This window comes from Humulus lupulus, chromosome 5 (assembly GCF_963169125.1).
Source record: "Humulus lupulus chromosome 5, drHumLupu1.1, whole genome shotgun sequence".
NCBI classification, from domain to species: Eukaryota; Viridiplantae; Streptophyta; class Magnoliopsida; order Rosales; family Cannabaceae; genus Humulus; species Humulus lupulus.
Genome location: NC_084797.1, coordinates 128019843 through 128028357, shown reverse-complemented (window position 1 = coordinate 128028357; position 8515 = coordinate 128019843).

Sequence of the window (8515 nt, the reverse complement as noted above, 5' to 3'; positions counted from 1 at the left end):
CAATTATCTCAAATTCTTGAAATTCCAAAAATACCCCTAGGCTTGGCCCGAGCCGTGTATTTATCCCTGTAGTGACATTTCGCTAAAATCGCTCGAAAGGATCCACTCCTACCGAATATCACATATATATCAACATAACAATGTGGTCTCAAGCATGTATCCTCAACGGGTCAAAATTACGAAAAATGCTCCTTTTTAACGAAAATGGGTCTTTATACTCATATAATACACATAATCATGCATACTCAATTATTTGATAATATAGTTTGCATAATTACTCCACATGCCCTCCCGACACGCTAATTCAAGTACTTAATCTTTTTAGGATTTTTGGGATGCTCCAACTGTCCTCTTCTTACAAAAATTTCGTCCTCAAAATTTACTTGAACAACTCGGGATACTGGTCCCACATATTTGACTCTAACTTCCGAGTCATTTTCTCTACTTTCTTGTTTCTTTATAACACTTTCACTAAGGTGATAGTCTTATTCCATAAGACTTTATCCTTTTTATCCAGAATCTCCACTGGCTTCTCTTCACAAGATAAATCTCGGTGTAATTCCCGGGTCTCATAACTCAGTACATGTGTAGTAGTTGACACCTCTTTCCTTAGCATCGATACCTAAAACACCCTATGAACCCCCACCAATGCTGGGTCAAGGCTAATCTTTAAGCCACTTGCCTAATTCCTTCCAGGATCTCAAAGGTCCAACAAACATAAGTCTCAATTTCCTTTCTTTCCAAATAATTCTATCTCTTTCATCTCTGAAAACTCGGATAAACACATAATCTCCAATCTTGTAACTCCACGTTCCTATGTTTGGATATGCGTAGCTATTCTATCCCTTCGATGAAGCGGGCGTTCCCGCTCTAACTTTCTCAACAGCTTCATTGGTCCTCTGAACCATTTTAGGAACAAAATACTTCATTTCTCCCATTTCATCCCTAGAAATGAGTGATCTAAATTTTCTACCACATAATAACTCATACGGAAACGCTCTTGTCGTTAACTAGTAATTGTTGTTGTAGGAAACCAAATCAAGGGATTATACTTACTCCAGGGTCCCTTAAAACCTAATTCACATGCCCAAAGCATATCCTCTAATATCTGTATCGTCCTCTTGCATTTTCTATCTGTCTGAAGATGATAAGTAATATCAAATCCCAACCTTGTACCCATCATCCTCTGCAAGCCTTTCCAAAACCTGGAAGTAAATATGGGATCTTGATTCAACACTATAGACTTCGACGCCCCATGGATGTTGGTATTAAATATGATAAATCAGGATACACAACATAATGGTTCTTTTAAAAAAATTATTAATACCAGCCACGATCATACATACATAGATATATTAAATCAAACACAAATATATTAAATATTACCTCTTGTAGCCTACCAAGAGTCCATGAATCATTTTGTATAAATCAACGATCTTTCTATCCTTATTCTAAAAGCTCACACCTTGATCATCCAGACCAATCCTCAAACACAAAAGGATGTGTGTGTGCATGTAGGATTAATAAGATTGATTTAGAACTCTCTATATGTACTCAACACATGAGATCTAGAGAGGTTTGAGAAGAGAGAGATTATTGAAATTAGAATTTCAGGTTTAAGAAATTCTATCATTTCTTTTCGAGAGAGAGTCTGACAGTCAAAACTTCTGAAAACTTAAATTGAAAGTATCGCTTTTTTTAGGTTTACAAAGATAAATGAACTAATTTAATTAATCTTTATTTTATTTAATATAAAGCCGATCAGTGATAGCCTATTTAATTTAAATCATATTTAAAAAACAATAATTAAATAAACAAATTAATTTGAAAAACATAATTCAAATCTAAAGGATAGTTTTATCTCTCAGTGGCGCCACACACACTCACTGTAGAATGAGTGTGTCGTGAGCCACATTAGGGTTTTCCCTAATTTTCTTTTTTGTTTGTGTAATTAGTATTTAAGATGATATATTTATCCTAAAATAAATATCAGTTAATTCAAAATTAACTTTATCTTAAAATATAAGTTTTAAATAAATAAATATCTTATTATAAATAAAATAATTAATAATCTCTCTCTATATTAATCCAAATATGATTAATATTTATTTTAACATATAGTTTTTCAAAGTAAACTATATAGTTAATTAATTAATAAATTTGTAATTTATTAATTGCCCATAACTATCACATAATTATTTTCTTGCCCTAAAAAATTAATTCCTTTGGAATTTAGTCATTCTCTCTACAAATCTTTCTTTTGACATCCTTACCCTTGATAGTGTAGGACAGAGGTGATCTAGGGACCATGGACCTATAATACGAAGGTCCAATAAACCAGATTCTTAATTAAACTCTTTAATCTAATAATCTTATTTATTAATTCCATGATTACTCTACTATAAATATGAAATTGCAATCTAAGTATTTATATAATTATATTTATAGAGTTTTCTGTTGTAGTCCACTGTGTTGACTATTTTTTTCGCTCTCAACTTAATAAAAGAACTTTAAAGAAAATAATGAAGATAAACAACTAGGTTTACATAGTTCATGTTATAAAACAACCCTAGTCCATGAGTCTTTAGTATTATAGTTCTTGAAGCTTGAGATGGCAATCTTCAATGGCGGTTTTCTTAGGCATCGTATATATTGCTCTGCGTACAAAAGTTTTGGACCCTTTAACAAGGGTATCCAAGCCCTATTTACAGGGACTGAAGGTCATTAATATCATTAATTACACATATTCCTCAATTATTTGGGGATTTAATTGCTATTTAACCTATCTGCATGTTCTGATAAAGACTATGGGCCCATGCGTATCACAGGGGGCCCAATCCGTAGGTTGTAGCCCATCAAATTTACAGGAGATATGCCCAATAAACCGTTAGGATGTGGCTACACATTTTATCGTGTTAGGCGGCGTTGTGGGAAATACCAATTGTCGAGAATACGAACCTAACCCCTTTAATCGAGGCACCAAAAAATATGTCACACAATCTTGTTGTTGCCCAAGGATACAGTAAATGACACCTGGCGCTCCCTCCAGGATCGAGGACGAAGCTCCTAGACCTGGAGGACTATCGAATCAAGAAGATGGGAGGACCTCTAGAGTGGTCCTCAGAAAGTTGCCTCACTTGGAGACATCCACGCCCCAGGACACTCGACATGCGGGGAGGATACTACACTTCGAGGAGCTCTGGGAAAACTCTATAGAACTTTGCTATACCCCGAGGAGCTTAATGACTTCTCTAATGACTGCCACTTGTCCAATGATGAAATCACGGACAACATTTTCCCCCCAAGTCTTCACTCGTCCCTAGACAGTGGAGATTTAATCTGAGAGGGGTAATTTCAGGGGTCTTCGGGAAGTGACTCTTGTGCTTTATGATGTCATACTTGAGAAAAGTGAAACCACATGTTGAATCGCCATTGTTGGGACCATCAATCGATGCAATTAATGAGGAGTCTGTTACACTCCCAATACGTCAATCCATACCCGAAGCGCCCTTTCGCCCTGTACCCAAGGCTACCTTTTCCCATGCCAATAATCATGATTCGTGCCTTGATAATCGTGAACGTAGGATCACGCTCAAGTGCCTACCTTGCAGAAGATCAACAGTTAGGGTGAAGTTGCTTCTACCCCAAGTTTGAGTATAAAACTCAAGAACCCGCCCTCACATAGTCACCTTCGTCATTTGAAATTTGAAAAGCACCAGGGCTCTTAAACTCATCCCAAACTCGTACCATTTCCAGAACCCAAAACCCTCATCACCGTACCTTTGACGGCCAGGACAGATGTAGAGAATCCTCTTTCTTCCGATTGAACAACAAGAAACACTTATGGGTTTGTACGCAACATGGTACCTACAGGTGCTTCATATCGAGTAAGTAACTTTGGCCTGTTCTTGTTTTTAAATTCTGGTTTGTCGAACGTGTGGTTGCATGCTTAGGGCTTTGATGTTTTTTTCATTCAGAGGTATTTTTGACCTCTCTTTAGTCGTTTTAGGTCTGCTGTGATGTTTAAAATGGTCCAAATGGCATGTTCTACACTTTATGTGTTTCTTCGTGCTTCAAGGCATTTTACTGGAATCTGGAAAATTTCCAGATTTCTGTGAGATTCGTGAAAATTCCCATAGCACTCTTTCTCTTCTATTCCCTAAGCAGTAGTCTTAGGGTCTCTCATTTTAACCCATTTTTTTTCTTGTCAAGGCGCTAATTTCTTTGTTTTATTTCAGATGTCAAAAGAGCTACATCACCTCCACCAGCAAGGATTTTACTACTTCCACAATGAGTTCCTATAGATGGCTCGGGATGCGGGATGACTCCCCGAGAAGAAAAAGCAAAAGGCCGCAGAACAGAGCATGTCCCTCATAGTGAGGGAAGACAATGCTCCAGTGGGGCAAAGACTGGTCCAAGTTTTCATCTCGAAGGAAAAGGCCAACATGGGTCCCCTGCCAACGAACAAAACCTATACCGCTGATAGCTTCAAGGTGGAGGAGAACCAAAGTAAGCTGAAGCACCGGAGAGCTCTTAACAAGACCCTTTCCCACTATGGGGTGGATACATGGGACATGCTAGTTTGCTTGTCCTAGGATAATGAGAGGGTGCACGAGAGTGTCTACGACCTCGGAGTGTGGAACGTCTCTCACCTCTAAACGCAAGCCACACTACTGTTCCACTAGTACTATGCCGCTTTTTGAAATTCATTGGCATAGCTTCCCTCCAGCTATCCCTGAATGGATATTGGGTACTATTAGGCCTGTTCGTTTTGTACAAGAGGAAGAACTGTCTGGCCCCCTCTCTGACAGAGATACTCTATGTCTATATCTTGCGAGCCTGTTCGAAGAGGGATAATCATGACAGGTTCTATACTTTTATGAAGAGTACGTACTCGAGTTTTTCCTGCAAGGATCCGAGCGAGAAAAAGAGCCACGCGCGAGACTACAAAAGCCACTTCTTCTAGACAAGTGGCTTCCCCACGCAGACTAATCCTACCCTACTCCTGGACTTCACCAGAGTTGGTAAGTTCTTATTTCTTGAATTATCTTTGCTAAATTGTCTTCCCCTTGAGGCTAGCCCTTAGGAGTTGAATTTTTGTAGGTCCTTTCTGCTGCACTCATGTGAATGCCTACCACACGAGGTTCAAGAAGAAGCAGACCCCACTTGACGAGAAGATGAGCCTTGCTTTCCTCGTTATAGAGGCTCATCTGCGCCAGTACGAGATTCTGCAGAAAGGTCAGTGCATATGTCCCGTGAGCCTGTCCAGTTTCAATGACTCAAAGAAATCATTGAAGGATTTCAAGCTTCACACGAAGTACGTAGCGGGGCAGGCACTCCTACTGCACCCAGAGGATGTGCAAGGAGCATGTGGAGACAGTGCTCGCCATCCAGGCCGCTGTGGAGGCCCAAGAGGAGCTCAAGGCAAAGCTTGAGACATGGATAGAGTCGTCTTCTATGCCTCAAGGTAAATCCTATTGGGAAAACTTTACAGGATATTTATTATTTTCGTGTAAATGTTATATTAAAGAAATTAATATAAGAAAACCTTGAACATGTTTCTATAATAGAATTTAAATAGATATAATCATAAGAACAATTACATTATATGCAGTGGAATGTCTAAGTCCTTCCTTCAGTTTCTCTAACCCTTGTATCCTTTCTATCACATGGTATCACTAAGAAACTGAATCGATCTTTAAATTTCTTCACAGTCTTCCAAAGTATCCTTAGAATCACCTAGAATAGAGTAGGCAATTCTCAATGCATGAGATAGATACAAAGAAAAGAAGAATAGAAAAGAATATTGAGGCTTAGCAAATGACTTATGCTGTAGAGAGAATCCAAAACCTAGAGCATCAAGAATAGATGTTCTCATCTTCTTAAAACAAGTGATTTCAACTCTCACTTAGCATTCATTTTATAGGATCAAATTATGTCATTTATTTTAATTAAAAAATGATATCAACCATTAGGTTGAAATTCTCATCAGCTTTAGGCTCGTGAAATTTCCCATTTAATTATAAGCTCATTGGACTTAAAATCAAGACCTGTATTGTTTTCTATTGATTTAATTAAATAATAATTATTTTAATTCTTTGTCAAATTAATTATTTATAATTTGAACCTTAATTTAAGCTTATTTACTAATTTAGACACCAATTTTTCTTAATTAATAAATCTACTCTAAAATCTATTTTCTCTAAATTGTATAACTCTGTGAAACTATAAAAAATTGACCTGGTCAACATTGGTAATTATAATTAATAATTAAATCAATTAATTGAGACTATCTAGATGATTTTATCCATAGTACAGTGGGGACCATGGGCTTATAAAATCAAGCTCCAATTCTTTATCATAAATTTAACAAATAAATTTACTAACTTATTAATTCCTCGTGACTCCACTAAAGACTCAGAATTACACTCTTGAATTCATAGAACGCTCTATAACCAATATAGATAGGTTATTAATTATCCATAGTCAAAACCATAATTGTTACTCAATCCTCTATAGAAGGTCTACAATGAGCTAGGACTAAAATACCATTTGACCTATCATTGTATTTTATCCTTAAAACACTTAGTTTCTTGTAAATGATATTTCAGTAAACTAATATTAATTAATGAAATGAGATCTCTATCATTTAGCACTCTAAACCAAACTAAAAGAAAACCATCATTTTACTTCTTCATTACAAGCTATAGATGTTCTTATCTATCATTATCACTCCCATTCAATTATACTACCGAGTTCCCAAGATGTATGTATGGGTTAGTTTGTAGGGTAAGCTGGTAACGAACAAGTTAAAGAACTCATATAATACAATCAGTTAGAATACTACCCACTCAGAATAGAGATTGAATTGACCTATGGTAAACTATATGATATGAATAGAATAGAAAATAACGGTATGTTTACTTATCCTTCTACTGTCAATATCGGTCTAGTCCGATGTAACAAATACATCTGATCTTATCTATTTTACAAATGTTTTGGAAATAACATAACACTACAATATGTATGTAGATCATATCGTAGATTGGCAAGTCAGTGTAAATGCTGTGCACTTACTAATCATAGGACTAACTTATGTTTGAACATATAATCATATTTATATTCCACTATGATTATGTAACTATTAATATGATTTGCTATATCCTCGGGATTTAATAGAAGTTTATATTATACAAATAATCATGAAAATAAAGCATGTGAGCATAGTGATTGAACAAGTTAAAAATTAATTTCTATTCTTTAATTCATAATAAAATGAGATTATAAAGAAATTGAGTTTTAATTAGGGCATAAAACCCCAAAAAACTCCCCCATAATCCTTTACCATGCTAAGCATGTAGGGGAGGGAGTTAGTCCCAACCACACCTGGGTTTCCCAATCACTCCTCGAGTGCGGGCAAGTCTCAAAAAGTCAATGGACGGAGGAGGTGTTCCAGGAATATCAGGAATTGATCGATGTTTTCCTTCGTCATCCAAAGTGGAGGAGCAGGAGTAGAAGCTTGGGGGTAAAATGGTGTACCCAAAAATAAATACAAACTGAATTACTCAGCACCGGGCATAGCTGGCAGATAAGCTTATGAAGAAAGTGTACAGATAGAACATCTAGCTAACTTTGGTGTGAGCAGCTTAAGTTAAACTTAAGAGCTTACAACAAAATGATAATATCCAGACCGCCTTCTAGAAACTCTGAACATGACCCGTGTCTGGTTAGGATGGTTCTTCAACATCTAGCTCAAAGGAAGTGTCTAGCTTGCGGAAGCCAGGTCATGATACCCAGTGAAAGATCCCAAAAAACTCAAAGATTCCTTATACACTCATTAATGCTCAAATATTATTATGTATTTGTGACCCAATTCTGGGGGCATGGAATCAATAGGCATTAATGTATTTATGTAAATGGGATGTTACCAAAAAATTTATGTTGCCATATTTATGCACGGTTACCCAAAACTGTCTAGGCAGAATTCCTTTTAAATATAGGGGAAAATGGACTGAAAGGGGAGAACATTTTTGTATACTGAAACTCTGGTGAAATTGTGATAGAAAATTTCACAGTGAGAAATAAACTGATTAATATGAGTGACTCATGGACTAGGTAAATTTTTAACCACTGAACCACGTAAAAGTGTGGGTGATCTTAATACTTTTTTGTTATTTGAATTACGGTATAGCAAAAGCCTAATATGTCTGCTGTCGGATTTCTTAATCCAGTGTTGTTGAAAACTCACGTCAACTATAATTAAATACAAATATGAGCATAATTCTCACTTGGTATACGAAGATGAGATATGATGCGTAATCGTAAATCTAAGAACTGACTATCAAAACTTGTAGCAGGCAACGTCTTTGTAAAGGGATCAACATGGTTGTTTGCTTATACAATCTTCTGAAGATTACAGCTCGCCTTTGTCTTATCTCTCTTACAAGGTGGTTCTTACTCTCTATATGCTTTGCTCTCTTATGGCTTCTTTGTTCTCTTGAGTTGGAAGTCGCTC